The sequence below is a fragment of the Vespa velutina genome, chromosome 10 (assembly GCF_912470025.1).
Source record: "Vespa velutina chromosome 10, iVesVel2.1, whole genome shotgun sequence".
NCBI lineage: Eukaryota > Metazoa > Arthropoda > Insecta > Hymenoptera > Vespidae > Vespa > Vespa velutina.
The window spans coordinates 4,575,156-4,592,028 of record NC_062197.1 but is presented as its reverse complement, the minus strand read 5'-3'; the positions used below and the strand labels follow the sequence as shown (position 1 = coordinate 4,592,028).

General features: G+C 38.0%; 1 long non-coding RNA gene across 2 annotated transcripts; it reads right to left on the bottom strand.

The window, feature by feature from the left end:
- Window positions 1–12,484: 12,484 nt before the first annotated feature.
- Window positions 12,485–15,939, bottom strand: LOC124952065. 2 transcript variants are annotated; one of them, XR_007101812.1, is made up of 4 exons: window positions 15,689–15,787; window positions 15,176–15,568; window positions 14,014–14,129; window positions 12,485–13,914 (listed from the first exon to the last, which is right to left on the bottom strand). It is a non-coding gene; the product is annotated as an uncharacterized LOC124952065 (long non-coding RNA). The 2 variants fall into 2 exon arrangements; XR_007101811.1 differs by having other exon boundaries at window positions 15,176–15,939.
- Window positions 15,940–16,873: the final 934 nt, after the last annotated feature.

The window sequence follows — 16,873 nt, the reverse complement described above, 5'->3', positions numbered from 1 at the left end:
TTTCGGAGAACGCGTGGAGACGGGGTAGTTTCATCGTCGAACGTTTTCGTTCTCGTTCCTCGTATTCGCTCCAGGCGACGGAGATATTCTATGTCGGCACCCGCAACTTATTGTCACGAAGCGTCAAACAAACAACAGAGAAAAGATCTCTTTCTTTTCCCTTTTTATATCTTTCTTTCAACTAGAAATATCCTTCCAAAAAAATTCAACCCTCGAACTGAGAAACAGAAATGAAACGAATAATATCAAATTCTAACATCCTTTAATATCCTTTTTTTTTTAATCGATAAACGTTGATCAAACGAACGAAATAAAAATTATTACACATTAATACGAAATGTATTCATATACGTAGAATAGAGATAGAGAGAGAGAGAGAAAGAGAGGGAAGAATACAAAAAAGAGAAAAAAAAAAAAGAAAAGAAAAAAAGAAGAGTGTATCTAACGCAACGACCTAAGTTTTCATGGGAATTCTACCGTGTCGTAGATACTATACGCATTTTTGTATCTTTAGCAGGGCGTCAGCCTGTGACGACGAGGCGAAACAGAGCTCGAAAAACGCTCTTCTACCCCTTTTCACCTGATCTTTTCTCACTTTCTCTCTCTCTCTCTCTCTCTCTCTCTCTTGGAATGTTAGGCGCGAGTGCACGGTCTGGTCTCTAATTAAGTAAATGCCTGGAAGCTTTGCACACGTTGCGGCGATAGACAATGTTTCCCAGTTCTCACTCGTACCACCCCCTTTGCTGATGTGCGTCGGACTGCGCTCGCGCGTACCTCTCTCACTCTCTCTCTCTCTCTCTTTCTGTCTCTGATTCTCTTTTTCTCTCTTTCCATCCTCTCTTCACCCTTCACGTCTTCTTCTCGTTCTCGCCCGCAAACCGAGATCCCGGCTTCCCTGTTCCATCAGCGCGTGTAGCTCGCTTTAATTAAATGCTTTCAGCGGGGCGATTTTCGAGCCCGGCGAGCTCCAAGCCGTGTAAAAGCCCTATAAGAATCGCGAGGTGTCAGCCTAGAAAGAGTTTCGAGTCCCGTGAACGCGACAGAAAGAGATGAAGGAGCCGAAAGCGAACGGAGTTAGAAAGAAAGAGACAGAATAGGGCTGTCGAAGAGGATGCAAAGTTTTAACGCAACTATATTTCTTCTTTCTTTCTTTCTTTCTTTCTTTCTTTCTTTCTTTCTCTCTTTCTCTCTCTCTCTCTCTCTCTCTCTCTTTTTTTATCTGTCCATTCCACTTCTCTTTTATTTCGACTTTTTCTCCTCCTCTTCCTCCTCCTCCTCTTCTTCTTCTTTCTTTATTCTCGAGCCTCTTCTTCTTCGTTACTTTTCGCAGTTCTGCACAAGTGTTCACTGTCTCTCTCTCTCTCTCTCTCTCTATTTCTTCCATTTTGTTTTTCTGTAAGATTGAAGAAAAGCAGGCGAGAAGCGTGTAACTCCGATTGTAAGGGACTTGCCACTTTGTCGCCTGCGACCCTTTTTTCCCTCATGGCCCGTTCTCTTTTTAACATGTTGTTACCTCGCATTCGTTTTTCTTTCTCTCTATCGCGCGGTTATACCAGTTTACTTCGAATGCGCGAGCTCGTTAATATTTGAACGCACCACCGACGCGAAATTCCGTCCTTTCAAAATTTTATTAGCGAGTTCTTTACGTCCAAGAATGTTGTTTACAATTTTTTTTCCTTTTCTTTTTTTTTTTTTTTATTATTCTTCCGACCGATAATAAAGAGAACAAACGAAGTTAAGCGATAAAAATCAAAAGGTGTATTAGAAATTAGTCAGACTTCCTTTGAAAAAAGAAGCAAAAAAATAAGAAAAAAAAGAAAGATATTCACGAGTTCCCAATTGCCAAATAATATACCATATTGGTAAATACTTCGTGATTTTTTTTTAATGTATTAATCTCTGGCAAATAAATAAATTCTCAATGAACAAGTAATATAATGACGATTGAAAAATGCTTGAAAGAAAAAAAAAAAAAAAAAGTAGAAAAAAGGAAGAAAAAAATTGAAAGAAAAAAGAAAAAAAAGAACGAAAAAGTAAAAAAAGAAAAAGAAAAAAAATAAATCAGTTCATTCGCATTTCATAAATTCCTTCGTTACGTAGGTAGAATATTGCCGTTCTTCTCTCTCGTTCATGTGTCCAAGAACAATGGAATGAAATTCTTCCCGCGGAGCGAACCCTTCTCCCTTTTTATTGACGGAGCAGAAAGAAAGGGGCGCTAATTTCTCTAATTTGATTGCGGCAATAGTCTCGGTCATGCGGCAGCGACGATATCATCCAACGGCCAGAAAAAAGAGAGAGAGAGAGAGAGAGAGAAGAAAAAGGGAGACACGCGCCCAACGGTATCAAGGGCCGCGTGATTTCACGATTCGCGGTTCCGTTGACGCGAGTGCCAGGGAATTTAAAAATCCAGCCGCATGTGTGTCTCGCATCCGCGCGACACCCACCGACAAAACAAAAAGAAAGGAAGAAAGAGAAAGAGAGAGAGAAAGAGAGAGAGAGAGAGAGAGAGAGAGAGAGAGAGAGAAAGGAAAAAATAAAAAGGAAGAAAAAAAAGGAAAGGAAAGAGAAAGGGAACCTTGCACAGAGAGATGCATAAAGTTTGCACCGATGCTAGAAAAAGAGAGAGAGAGAGAGAGAGAGAGAGAGAGAGAGAGAGAAGCGAGTAGTGCCGAGGAGATGAGGGGGTAATAAAGAAACGGCGCATAGCGTCGAGCGTGCACGGTGAGGGCGCGTTACGGCGCCCAGACTTCAAAGGGCTCAACGCCAATTACAGAGAACTGAAGAAAAAGAAAGAGAGAGACAGAGAAAGAGAGAAAAAGAGAGAGAGAGAGAGAGAGACAGAGAAAGAAAGAGACAGAACGAAGAAAGGGTTGGAAAAAAAGATAGAAGAAAGGGAAGAAAAATTTTCCGCAGAAAAGAAACTCCCTTATTCGCGTGGGCCACCCTGTGTAAAACGCGTCAGGATCTTTCAATGAAAGCGAGTATTAGCATTCGTTTCTCTGTTAACCTCTCATACGGAATGGTTGAACATGATGATTATATATGGTCTCCCATGAAAAATTTAATTTATTCATTATTTCTAATTGCAATTAATATTAGATCGATTCGAATTAATGGAAAATATAATAGAGAGATCTTCTTTTGGAACACTTTGAGATATTTTTCTTTGAACGTTTCTTGAACGAAGAAGAGAGAGAGAGAAAGAGAGAGAGAGAGAGAGAGAGAGAGAGAGAGAGAGAAAGAAAAGAAGGAAGAAAACGGAAAGTAAGAAAGTAAGAAAGAAAGACAGAAAGAAAGAACGTAGGAAAGAGAGAAAGAAGGAAAAAACATTTCTTTCTCGTTACGAATTAATCGGAGCTTAGGCGACGCTAATTGGCATTGAAAATAGGCGCTAACGATAGCTATATAAGTACTTACTCAAGCCAGAAACGAGCTCAGTTTCAGTCTCTCTCTCTCTCTCTCTCTCTCTCTCTCTTTTCTTTTCTTTCTTTACCTGTTTCTGCCTCTGAGAGACGACAACAACGACATCATAGCACGCTCGTAAGAAGTCAACTCGGCGATCCCCGCAACCATGCCGTCAAAGCTATGAACTCGCCCACGAAAGAATTTCGCGCACAAAACGAGCGAGTAATTAATTAAAGCGGTACAAAGACAAAGACAGAGAGAGAGAGAGAGAGAGAGAGAGAGAGAAAGAGAGATAGAGAGAGAGTAGTGTTTCTTTTCCTTTTTTTTTTTTGTTTTTTTTTTTTGATACCTGGGTAGGGGTTTTCTCTTTTGCAAACGAAAGGAATAACAAGGTGTCTACCATAACGAAGCTCGTTTTTCTTGCATTATTTCCTCTTTTATGTCGTGCGAGATCGAATAATTTCAACTCCTTCGCTCGATCATTAATATTGAAAAAATAAAAGAAAAAGAAAAAAAAAAAAACAAAACTATCTTAAACATTCATAAGAAATAGTGAAAATTTGTCGAGAGATAAGACTTATCGAAAGAAATCAAAAATGTTGAAAAATTAATTTGCCTTTATTTATTTATTTTTTTTTTTTTTCTTTTTTCTTTTTCTTTTGACATAAAAGAAAAGAATGAAAAGAAAAACAAAAGAAAGCGAAGGGAACAAAGAAGAGAAAGAAAAACCAATAGAAGGAGAAAAAAGAAAAGTGTAACAAGAGAAATGCAAATAATAAGAAATTATGATGAAGAATTAATATAAAAAATATGTAATAATGTTTATTTATAATATAATAGATTTCTTCGTAACAAGTAAAAGAGGCACGTGCTGATAATTTTAGGAAAGAGAGAGAGAGAGAGAGAGAGAGAGAGAGAGATTTTAAACCTTTGTAGTGTAAAAGGGAAAAAAAAAAGAAAAAAAGAAAAGAAAAATAAAAAAGAAAAGAGGAAAGGGACGTGGCGAGGTCGCCTTTGAATACGGTCACCAGTGACTCGCGCTAATTATACCGTTTTCTATTACTATTCCCTCCGGAGAGGGCATCAGTGGAGGAAGAGGTGGAGGCGTTGTAAAAGAGCTGCGCGTACCGAGTTCGTTGTTTTTGCGTTGTTCTTTACAGAGAAATACAGCCAAGAATAACTCGACTCTCCCCTGAAACTTGTTTGTGTCCCTTGAAACAGGGCATTTGTCTTCATATCTATTGTCTTTCTTTCCTCTAGTAATATCATTAGATATGTATGTATGTATGTATATTATTTTGCGAATGAAAGAGGATGGGTTCCATTTCAATATATTTACTCTTATTTTACTTTATACTTTTTTATTTCATTTGTCTATTTTCTTTTCTTTTTTTTTTTTTTCCTTTTCTTTTTTTTTTTTTTTTTTTTTTTTTTTTTTTCTCCTTGCGGTAAGAACTATCCGAAAGAATTATAACTATTACAATAGAATGGATGACCTCTTTGAATAGTTATCCTCGTACAATTTTTTTTTAAGGAAGAAGATAATAGTAGAATTCAGGATCAATTTTCCATGAACCTCTTGAAGAATCAATTGACCATAAATTTTACTGTGACAAACGAAACAAAGCTAACGGAGAAGTAAATAAATTGAAGGGAGAAATAGATAAATGTGTTCAAACATTAATGTTTATAATTTATAGTTTCAAATAATAATAATAATAATAATAATAAAGATGGGATAATCTTGTCTTTCGAAACAAAAGAGAAAGATTGATATAGATAGTTGTTAACAATTTTTCAAAACTTTTGGAAACCTAAACCAACAAATATTGTAATCTGTCATCCCTTTTCAAGTTTTGAAGGTTAAAGAAAATTTCTAATAAAAGATTTTCTTACAAAAGTAATATTATACTGTAAAATTTATTAATTGTCAACATTTTTCGAGAGAAAAAGTTTCTTTTTATGTCATAAATTATCTAATAAATTATTTTTCCAGTTATTATTTTCTTTTTCTTTTATTCTTCCATAAAATCATTAAATAACTGTCATCGAGCTATGACCTCCAATTCTTACTATGAAATATATTTTCTATTTCAAGCTGAAATAATTCGATTCAATATAAGATAAATCTTGTTGTTTTACTTGTAATTAAAATAGAAAATCAAAAATATTATTTGATCGTATCTTTTAATATATATTTATAATAATTTTATTGTGATTTATAAATGTCATTTTAAAATATCAATAATAATTTTATTGAAACTATTTATTGAATTATACAAATTATTATGCTGATACTGAAAACTTTGAAACGTTTAAAACGAAACGACGAATATCTACAGGAAACACATAAGTTTACCTACTTGAAACAGGATACACTCTTAGATTGAAACAAACAAGCTTCTTTCCAGAGATCCACCTGGTAGTTGAATATTTCTTTTTGTCAAGAGAGAAAAAGAGACAGAGAGAGAGAGAGAGAGAGAGAGAGAGAGAGAGAGAGAGAAGGAGAGAGAGAGAGAGAGACATTTTTCAGACGTATCGGGCCACGTTTCCCGGTGAGATTCATGGTGCGGACATCCGGGTATTTGTGCAACGGCGATGTGCAACATGTAGGCACTTAGAACGTTCCTTTGTCCTGTATTGTGAGCCCCAAACATACATTTCTTCTAATGTCCATTGTCATGGACCATGCCGCTCCAGTTATGGACGCTTTTCCACGCAACGGCCATTCTTCGATGAAACGTTCCCCATAAGGTTATAGAAACTTTGTGCTTTCTAACACACTAAATATTACGATTTTTATCGAACAATAAATAAACCAGACGATTGACATTCGTAACTTAATATAGCGTTAAAGAATTATTAAAATTAATTTTAAATATTTTCACTTTCATCAATGATGACAATGGCACGTTCAAAAGATTCTTAAGCGTAATATATCATAACTTTTCGAAGTATGGAACAATAATATGATCCGAATACTTGACGTCGAAACTTGTGATATTGTATGGAAAGAAAAAAAAAAAGAAAAGAAATAAAAAACACAAAACAAAAAAAAGCAAAAGAAAAAAAAGAAAAAAATAAAAAAGAAAACAAATCTAAACAAAATTATTTAAAAATTACAAAGAGTTCACTCTTTGCTTCTTGATTGACTTCAAAATAAAGGACAAAAATGAAAAAAAAAAAAAAAAATACTAAAAAAGAAAAAGAAAAAGAGAAAATAATAAAATGATAAAAGAAAAGAAGAGAGAGAGAGAGAGAGAGAGAGAGAGAGAGAAAACGAAAGAAGAAAAATGTGCACGGAGTGCAACGTTTTGGAGTGCAGGTTTCGTTTACATCGGGTCAGGTCCTACTCAGGGCGTATTGCTTTCCGTGGGATTGAAGTGCTCGTAAAACAAACCATCCTCTCACGTCTCCCCTCCCATCCCACTTTGAAATTAGAGCAGTCTTGTGGCTCCTGCTAACGCACGCATGTTGTACCTATACATATACATACGCGCGCGCACGTACACACACACATACATATACAGACACATAGACATACATATATATCTATCGTACGAGCACCGACTCGTCCAACGTGTACGTCCTCTTCACCTCCTTCCTTCCTCGCCCGATACAATGTTCTTCCGTCCCTCTCCCTCTCGTCGTGAAACTAACACTGCGCATTACCATGACAATGGCTAGATTAAAAAGGAAGGGGAGTGTACACGCACCCCTAGTTTCCTTTTCTTTACCGCGAGCAGAGGGGAGGGGCGGGGAGGGGGACAGGAGGAGGAAGAGATAGGGTTAGAGGGTAGGAGGTATAACGGGGAAGGGGAGAGGGAGAGCGAACGACGTGTCTGACACGTATGGCCGAACCTTGGAAACAGAACGTTTTACGAACGCCCAAACTTTCCAATGGGGAACGAGGGTTGCCGCCTCGAATCCTTTTCCTTTTCAGGTGAATCGATTGCGCGAGTAATCCACCCTTGTCACCCTATAGCAATATAAGAACTAGAAGAAGCTCGAGGAAGAAGTGTTCGATGGAACGGGATTTATTTTGAATCGGTTCCCTTCGAATCTTCATCGATTGATATTTTATGATCTCTGGCGTTGATTATTTTCAACTATGGATCACGTAGATTTGTTAAGTCAACGTTATTTTTCTTCGATCGATCTTCTCCTTTTTTTTTTTTGATCTATCGTTTTCTTTCTTTTTCTTTTTTCTTTTTCTATTTTTTTTTTGTTTGTTTTCTTTTTTCCTTCTTTTCTCCCTCAGAACTAAATCCTCACGAACTAAATGTATAATTTATTAGACAGATTATTATAGAGAAAGGTGTCCAAATACTAACATCAAATTGTACAATAGTCGTTGACTCCTATAGTCAAGAGTTAACGATTTTCAATAATGATTGAACGTCGGCATCACTCTTCGCCAATCAGAGAGTGACGCTGACATTCGGACAAACGAACAATTGCAAAGCGCTAAATGCTCTACGGTACGCGTTCAATCCTCTGAATGTAGCCGTCGTCTATTCGGGGTTCCACCCTGCTATTACAGTCAATGGCGGGAACATACGAAACACTATTCATGCAGCACGCTTGTTCCTTACACACATCATTCTAAGTATAGTGTAACTCGGCTGGATGAATCTACCGAGCTCTCTTAATGGTGGGGGATGCGAGTGACGCCTGTTTGCAAACGTTCGACCAAATTCTCGGGGAATCGAACAATGGTTTCCATCCTCCTACGATGTTAACGAATTGGAAGAGAAATAAATTGCTTGCGATTTAATGTTTATCGTTTTGTTTGTGTAGAAGAAAGCAAAAAAGAAAAAAAAAGAAGAAAGTAAAAGAAAAAAAAAAAAAAAAGAAAAAGGGAAAGAAAAAGTGAAAAGAAAAGAAAATTAATAATAAATACTTGTGATGGGAATTAAAAAAAAAAGAAAAAAAAAAGAAAAAAGAATCACACAAGGTCATAAGATTTCAATTGAGAAAGCTTGAAATCAAACAAAGTCAAGTATGGTGGTCGCGGAGATGGCATAGAGAATCCGATAGGAATCCTTGATGGGATTCTTTCGATCCTCGGCAAGTATTTCTGCGGAGGCAAGGGATCGGTGTCGCGTGAAATTCAATTATGTCATTCATTGCTCTTGGCGGCTTTTCTGGGGATCTCTCTCTCTCTCTCTCTCTCTCTCTCGCCTCCCTCCCCGTGCTCCTTCTTCGTAACCCTAAAACCGTCGATGATCCCCATGCAACGTGGTACTGGATGATCCGCAGATGCGTCACACAGAAGTGTATGTCGCCGATCGTGTCCCACCCTATAAGATATATATCGCCTTTCACAACGTCACCGCAATCACTGTCCCGTCGAATTAGCTAGATTTCTAGCTGGCTCGTCCTCTTTTCTCTTTCTGCTCCTTTTGCTCCATTCTCTTTCCCTTTATCCTCTTCTCTCTTTCTTTTTTTTTCTTTTTATTTTTTTTTTTTTCCCCTATGCGAATTTGCTCCTCGTATTTGCCAGTCGATTTTTCATCCCAACGACGGAACGTTGAGTCCCGTCTTCTTCTTTTTCTTCTACTTCTTTTTTTTTTCTTTTTCTTTTTCTTTTTTTTTTTTTCTTCTTCAACTAGCTTCAATCGAAACCCTTAAGCGTGAGTTCGACAGAGACATTCACCCTTTGCAGCTTCCGTATTCTTCCACCTTCGCAAAGAGAGCACGAGAATCGGAAGAACCAACGTCGACGATCCTTACACGCGTCGTTGACTCGTCCTGTGCTCTTCTATTTCTTAAAGGATCCCACCGCCGAGACCGACGACCTTTTTCTTCCACTCTCATGAGAGTCCTTCTGCTCGCGGCAAACAGGATGCTTAATTGGCCGATTTCATGCTTTATTTCATTTATTTCCTTGCAGCATAATTCAAGTTTGTTTATTTTATCAAAGAATCGAATGTCATAGGGCAAAGATAATCTTATTATTTATATTATTGATAATTAATCACTTGTTGATATTAACGTTATAACAAAATGTTTATATTTCGATTAAATCGACGATTTTATTGAGTCGACGCTCAAAGATTCTTCCATTTTACGTAAAATACGAAATAGTGCACTAAGCTGTTAATTATAACAGTACGTTTACAATAGTAGATTGCAATAATAGATATTCATGAATGGGATGACCGTCATAACTTGAATGAATTCCGCCTGGGAAGTAGGTAGGTCTAACCTTGAGTCCGTTAGTCGACCATGCAATAAATTCACACAAGGCTGCTTTTCTCGAATTGTCGACACTTTGATTTTACGTTCTTTTCTTTTATTTATTTTCTTTTTTCTTCTTTGTTTTTTTTTTTTTTTTCTGTGGAATAAAATCCTGACGACAACGAATTAAATGAATTCCTTTTTCCGGCAAATAAAAACAACGACACTTATCCATTACTTTTATGTTTTCCATTATGGTACTTATTTCACATTATTTTCAACTCATTGATCGACATTTAGCCTACATAAAAAAATAAATATATATATATATATACACTTATACATAAAGAAAGGACCGCGTGAAGTTTTTCCACGGTGAATAATAGAAATTCATAGGTGATTTTTGACGCACCGTAATCCACGATGGGGTCCGTCACCTTAACATCACCGTACATTTTTTTTTTTTTTTTTTGAAACGCACAGAATCCCGTCGACTCAGGGCGTGAAACGATAGACGTCAGAGTTTGAAAATTATGGGTAAAAAGGGGGAGGGGGCTCCATTATCGATGCTCTCCTTTCACCTCTTTCTTTCTCCCTTCACGCCCTCTTTCATTTCCCTCCTTCGTTGGTTCTCGGTTCCGCATCGCAACGGGGATAATTATTCCCTTCTAGCAACAAGTAAGGAAACACATGTCTCGAGGTAGAAGCATACCAAGAACGTTGGAGCACCGGCCGCTAGACCACGTGGACCAAAAGCGATATAATAAATCCGAACCCTCGTTGTAACGCAATTTCGACGGCATTGTCCTCGTCATAGCCCAAGCTCGGCCGGTTATGAAACTCAATTCTCATTGTGGATTCCGTTCGGGAGGTATAAGCTCGACCCCTCGTTTTTAGCCTTTCGAACCCATTGCAACGTGGAGAAAGAATGAAAGAGGAGAAAAAAAAACAAGAGAAGAGAAAGAGAGAGAGAGAGAGAGAGAGAGAGAAGAAGACACCAGAGGAGGAACCAGTTTCTTCATCGTTTCTCTGAGAGGAGTGTCCTAAGTCCAAGAGTCCTTCTTTTCTCAGGACTTCGAAAAGTTTGAGTTCAGAATGAAACGAGCTAGTGCAACGAGCTTGGACCCTATCTTCTAAAGAGAAAAAGAGGTAGATAGAAAGAGATAGATAGATAGAGAGAGAGAGAGAGAGAGAGAGAAAGAGAGAGAGAGAAAGAGAGAGATTTTAGCCATGAATATTCCAAACTACCACGAATGGTCGGAAGAAGGCGCCAGGAGGAGAGAAGGAAGGCTATGAATGTCATCCGCAAACGTTAATCGACGAAATACAAAAGCCATTAGACTCTACCGTCGAGTGGTGCACGTCGAGGGCACCGGAGAGCAGCACGCCCATGTCATTTTCGCCATTGTACCGGTGCTACAATTAGAGCCGACTTCGACACCGCACCGGTGTATCGTTGATTGCTACCTATTGTCATCATCGTCGACTACGATGAAGAAGCAGGGATGAGGATCTTTCTTGTGTTTCGCTTCGAAAACGAATTTTACATTGGGATCATCTTTTTTGTTTATAGAAAATGTTTTCAAATTGAAATCTTCCTGTTGATCGTTCAATTCTTCGATAATTCTATTAATAATAATCTATCGTTAATCCTCGACGTCGTCGTCGTTTTCATCTCGTCAAAAGAAAATTAAAGAATGCATTTCTATTTGGATAGTTTTCGGCTTCAACGCTTTCATAGTTATCATATCTTCCTTATGATATTTCTTGATTTCTCTGCGTGACATTAGGGAGCAGATCGGAGACATAGAAATTTTCGACGGTGCAACACAACCGTTTCACATTGTCCGCCGACACCTTGGAGACGCGGTTTAACAAAACGCTCTCACACGCCATGAAACTTTTATTCCTTGAAATGGATGATGGCCGTGATGCCTTTCACAACGGGTGGCTGCCGTTGCCGCTGCTGTTGCTGCTGCTGCTGCTGCTGCAACTGTTGTTGCTGCTACTACCTCTGCTGGTGCTGATGCTGATGCTGTTGCTGATGCTGGTGCTGGTGCTGGTGCTGGTGCTGGTGCTGGTGCTGGTGCTGCTGAAAAGATCCTATCTAACGCGAGGTGGGCGTATGATGCTCTGACAGAACAAGCTCTTTCTTCAAGGAGAAAGAAAGAAAGAAAGAGAGAGAGAGAGAGAAAGGAGAAAGAGAGAGAGAGAGAGAGAGAGAGAAGGAGAAAAAAGGAGCACGTAGACCTTTCTTTCTCGAATACAAATATGCGTGTGCCACCTGTATGAATTAAGCCTACCGAAAAACTCCCTTTCGGGTCCTACCTTCTATCGAATGAAAAGGAAACTACGAACACGAATGCGGGATCAACGGGATTGTCATCCGGCTATAAGTTTCGTGTTATACTACTCCCACTATGCACCATGCTGGAGATATCCACCGACGTTGATATATCTTCATTATTCCATTTGAATAGCGTATTCCTGGTGGGCGCTCAATTTGATCTCCATATTATTTATTTATTTATTTATTTATTTATTTATTTATTTATTTATTTATGAGAATTCGACGATTGTCGTAAAAAAAAAATAAATAAATAAAATAAAAGTATCTATATCTATGTAGAAATCGAGAATCGACGAACATCCTTAAAAAAGTTTATTTTATTTTAATTTTTAAGAAAGTATTGTATAATCAAAGTCTATTTAATTCATAGAAATACATAATATCAATCGTAAAATTATTACAATAATCATAATAATTAATAAATCTCAAATATATTTTGATCTGACGTACATATGTTAGAGCTAATGATATTTGTTTATTTATTATTTTATCATTTTCCTTTAAAATTAAATCTTTTAAAAAGATTTAATATCATGTTATGTACACGGAAATAATCAAAAGAGAACTTTTAGTTAAAGGTTAAATATCTTATGGTCTCGCCACAAAATGCTGACTTTTATCGCTTATGTCTTGTTCTGTTTCGTCCCGACGAAGTCGTCGCGGTTTCACGAAGGTAACCATTTCGAGTGCAAAAGAAACGACTGACGTGCCATTGGACAAGACGCGTCACTCTCTTCGTCATCGTTGGAACGAAGCAAGGCACACCCTTCGGTAGGTTGGTTGGTAGGTAGGTAGATAGGTAGGTAGGTAGGTAGGTAGGTAGGTATATCTTCCTTTTAGCATTTTAAAAGCATTCCTTTGCGAGTCGATTTTTTTCGCGTTGCTTCGATCGACGCAAGAAAACTCATCGTCCTCTAAGCGACCGTTCTCTTATCGTTCGATCGTCCGATATCTTTAAATACGTAACAGAAAGAGAGAGAGAGAGAGAGAGAGAGAGAGAGAGAGTTTTCAACGACGAAAGAGAAATAATAACAATGAACATTAGGTGGGGGAAATGAAAGATGGAAAGGACGAACGATTGACTCGGTGCCCACGCTCAACGATCAATCCTCCAAATGTTCTTTCGTCCTTTTCGAAGATCGAAGTCGTCTTACGAGATCGAGTCGCGTGCCGATCATTTTCCTTTTGCAACGAATAAATTTAAAATTATTCCTATTTTCGATTATCTCTTTTTATCTCTCTCTTTCTCTCTCTCTCTCTCTCTTTCTTTCTCTGTCTATCTATCTATCTATTTATCTATCTCCCTCTTTATCTCTCTTTCTCTACATCTTTCTCTTCATCTCTCGTTACCATCAAGTTATACAAGCGAGACAGAAGAAAAGAAAACAGAATGCCGTGATACGATGTACCCACGCGTTCTCTTCTCTACGTTATATATATATACATACATACATACATACATACATACATACAGACAGACATACATATATACATACATATAATGAACATATCAGATGGCCGCCAGCCATGTCTGGGATTACATATTTGTATCCTATGTTAATGCGGAGTCGCGCTGCCGTGCATCAGCGCGATATTATTGTGATTTAGAGATTGAATGGTTAAGGTACGAGGGCAGAGAGTATTCTACGAGGGAGCATTCGGTAGAAGAGAACCGAAGAGGGAAGAGGGTGAAGAACGAGAGAAAGGAAGAAGAGAAAGAGAGAGAGAGAGAGAGAATTCAGGGGTGGGGCTAGAGCGGATCGATGCCGTGTCGTAGCTCGCTAAAGAATATCGCAGAAAACGCACTGACGTCTCGAAGCGAAGCGATAAAATCTACGATTGCTTCTCACCTTCTTGATGGACCCTTCTTCGTCTTCGTCTTCGTCTTCGTCTTCGTCTTCGTCTTCGTCTTCGTCTTCATCTTCGTCTTCGTCTTTTTCTTCTTTCTCTTTCCTTCTTTCTTAATAGGTAATACACTACCGAACAGAACAAAGTTGTAGAGAAAGAGAAACAGATAGAGAGAGAGAGAGAGAGAGAGAGAGAGAGAGAGAGCGAGAGAGAGAGAGAGTACGTACATTTCGATGAGGAACTTCTTTTTCAATCTTCGAAAGAGAAGCGTAATCGTTCGACTCGACGTAATACTTTTGAACGAATCGATGAATATCTTCTTTCCTTTGTCCTACGGTCCTTTCTTGAAATTGTTGTTTGTCGTTAAGAAAAAAAAAAAAAAGAAAAAAAAGAAGAAGAAGAAGAAGAAGAAAGGAGGAAAGAGAAAGTAAAAAAGAAAAAAAACAAACAACAAAAAAAAAAAAAAGAAAAAGAAAAAGATAAAGTTCATCGTTAATATCGAACAAGATAGTGTTCGAAAAGCTTACTGCTATCTGTTATTTTGTTCTTTCACTTTTTTTCTTTCTTTTTCTTTTTTCTTTATATAATTTAAAAAAAAAAAAAAAAAAAAAAAAAAAAAAAAAGGAAAAGAAAAAGAAAAAACACAAAGAAAAAAGGAAAAAAGAACGAAAGTTTTATTTCCCTCCACCCTGCCACCCCCTCCCCCCCCGTCATCCTACGTTGGTGGAGAACTTTCTTTGGCGACTGTACATAAGTATATGCGAGAGGAAGAGTTAAAAGAAGTCGAACCGATGGTAACCGGGTGAGAAGCTTCATATATGCTCCAAACGAAACAATAGATGCTGATGGTGTTTGATGGATGTAACCTCGTGACCCGGCTAATAAGCCGCACGGAAATAAAGAAAGACGACCGGTTCGACCGTCACTATCGAAATCTACAGTTTACATCATCGATACCGTCAAAGACTGAATTTAGATAGGATAATTTGCTGTTCACGAGCCCCGTTCCTTCTATACAACCTAACACGAGACACGGGTAAATGTTTGCGTAGCTTGTCTTATTTAAATTCATATAAATATATATATGTACATACATACATATGCATATATATATATATATATATATATATATATATATATATATAAACGTATGTATATATGTATATTATATTATACGGGTAAATATAATGTATCGTTAAATTTCTAATCGATTTAGAAAATGTATTAGCCGTACGAAGGTTTAAGACGATTTCGACGATGAGAATAATACGAGAAAGGTGTATCACGGTGGCCCCGATTTCTAATGGACGAAGAGAAAGAATTCGATTACGCGTCGAGTCGCATCCTCGTCGAGTGCAACGACGTGCCATTTGGTATATAAAGGCTCACCTGCCAGGGTTCATAATAGTGGAACAATCCCGTGGGCGTCGGACCGAGTAACGCACACTTGTGCTGCCGTTGCTGTTGCTGTTGCTGTTGCTGTTACTGCTTCTTTTGTTATTTCCTTCTTCCACGAGCAACTCGTCTCGACACTCGTCTTCTTCCATCTTCCTTCTGCTTGACGAGTTCGTTTCTCTTCTTCTTCTTCTTCTTCTTCTGCTTTCTCTCTCTCTCTCTCTTTTTCTCTTTCTCTTTCTCTCTTGGAGGCCACCCGCAGCGAATCGATCACCGCCGCCGGTCTCGTTCGTCCAACGATTTCGTTGCATTTCCAAGCGAGACTCCTCATCGAGTTCTCCACACCAAGTGGAGATTATATATTACCCAATCCCTCTCTAAAACTTACTTTCGAATGTATGAAAGATTAAAAAATTTTACGTTTACATAGATATATAAATCGAATTCGAATGAAAAATTTATAACAATTCATTCATTTCCTTCGTTCAATTGCCAAAGATGACATACTATTATTTCTCGTACTATCGTCTAGCAATTTTTCGAATATTGGCAGGAAGTGACTGCGCAGATCACTTCGAAAACAAAATCTGGCCCGCTGTTATATCCTCCTCCTGTTGTCCGTCCTAAAGAAAACAGACGCAACTCTCTCTATCTCTCTCTATCTCTCTATCTATCTCTTTCTCTCTCTCTCTCTTTCTCTATATATATATATATATCTATCTTTCTTTCTTTCTCTCTTCTTTCCAAGACCTCCTATTCTTTCGATCTTTTCTTTACCTTCTCTTTTTAATTTACGCATTGTGAACTACGTTTGCCCTCTACAAAGGCGTTCCCACGAGCGGCCAATGAGTTGGCACATATAACAAAAACATTACTTCGTACCAGTTCGTCGTCTTCCATCTCTCTCTCTCTCTCTTCACCTTCTTCTTCATCTACCTTCTCCTACTCCTTTTCCACCTCCTTCTTCTCCTTCCTCTTCTTCTTCCTCCTCTTCTCCTCTTAAAAAGTCGAGTTCTAAATATTCCGACGGTAGCCGCGTAACGTCTTTTGTAGCTCGGAAAGGAGGCTGGACCAAGGATGGACGAAAACTAAGAGCGAAGCACGTGGCTGTAAAGAGGTGGTGGGGAGGGGAGGAGGCATGAAAAAGTTACAAAAAAAAAAAAAAGGAAAAAAAAAAGAGAAAAAAGAAAAAGGGTCTGCCCCTTTACCTAACAGAGATGGCCTCTTAATTTCTATCGTATACCTTCGTGGTGAATATTCTAATATTTATTTATATCGGATTAATTATAAAAGATGATTTCAATGTTTCTTTTCTCTCTCTCTCTCTCTCTCTCTCTCCTTTTTTTCTTATCGTTTTCATCATTCGTTGATCTTTCTTCTTCGATAAATCGATCGTTATCGGAATATCTCAAAATCAATTATGATAAATATAAATCAATGGTACGTATGATTTCGATCTTTCGATCATGACAATTTCTATTGTAAATTAGGTAAACGCCATTCGTTTTGTTTTCTGATAACGACGACGACCTCGACTCACCTCGTCCGGTCAATTTCAAATAACTGTGGAATTAGTGCCATAAGCACGAGCCAGCCACGGTTGGGGAAACTCGTATCCGTGCCCGTTTAGTAACAGCAAATAACTTCCCATTTAACAATGAAATTATTCGAGCGTGATGTGAAGCAAAGAAA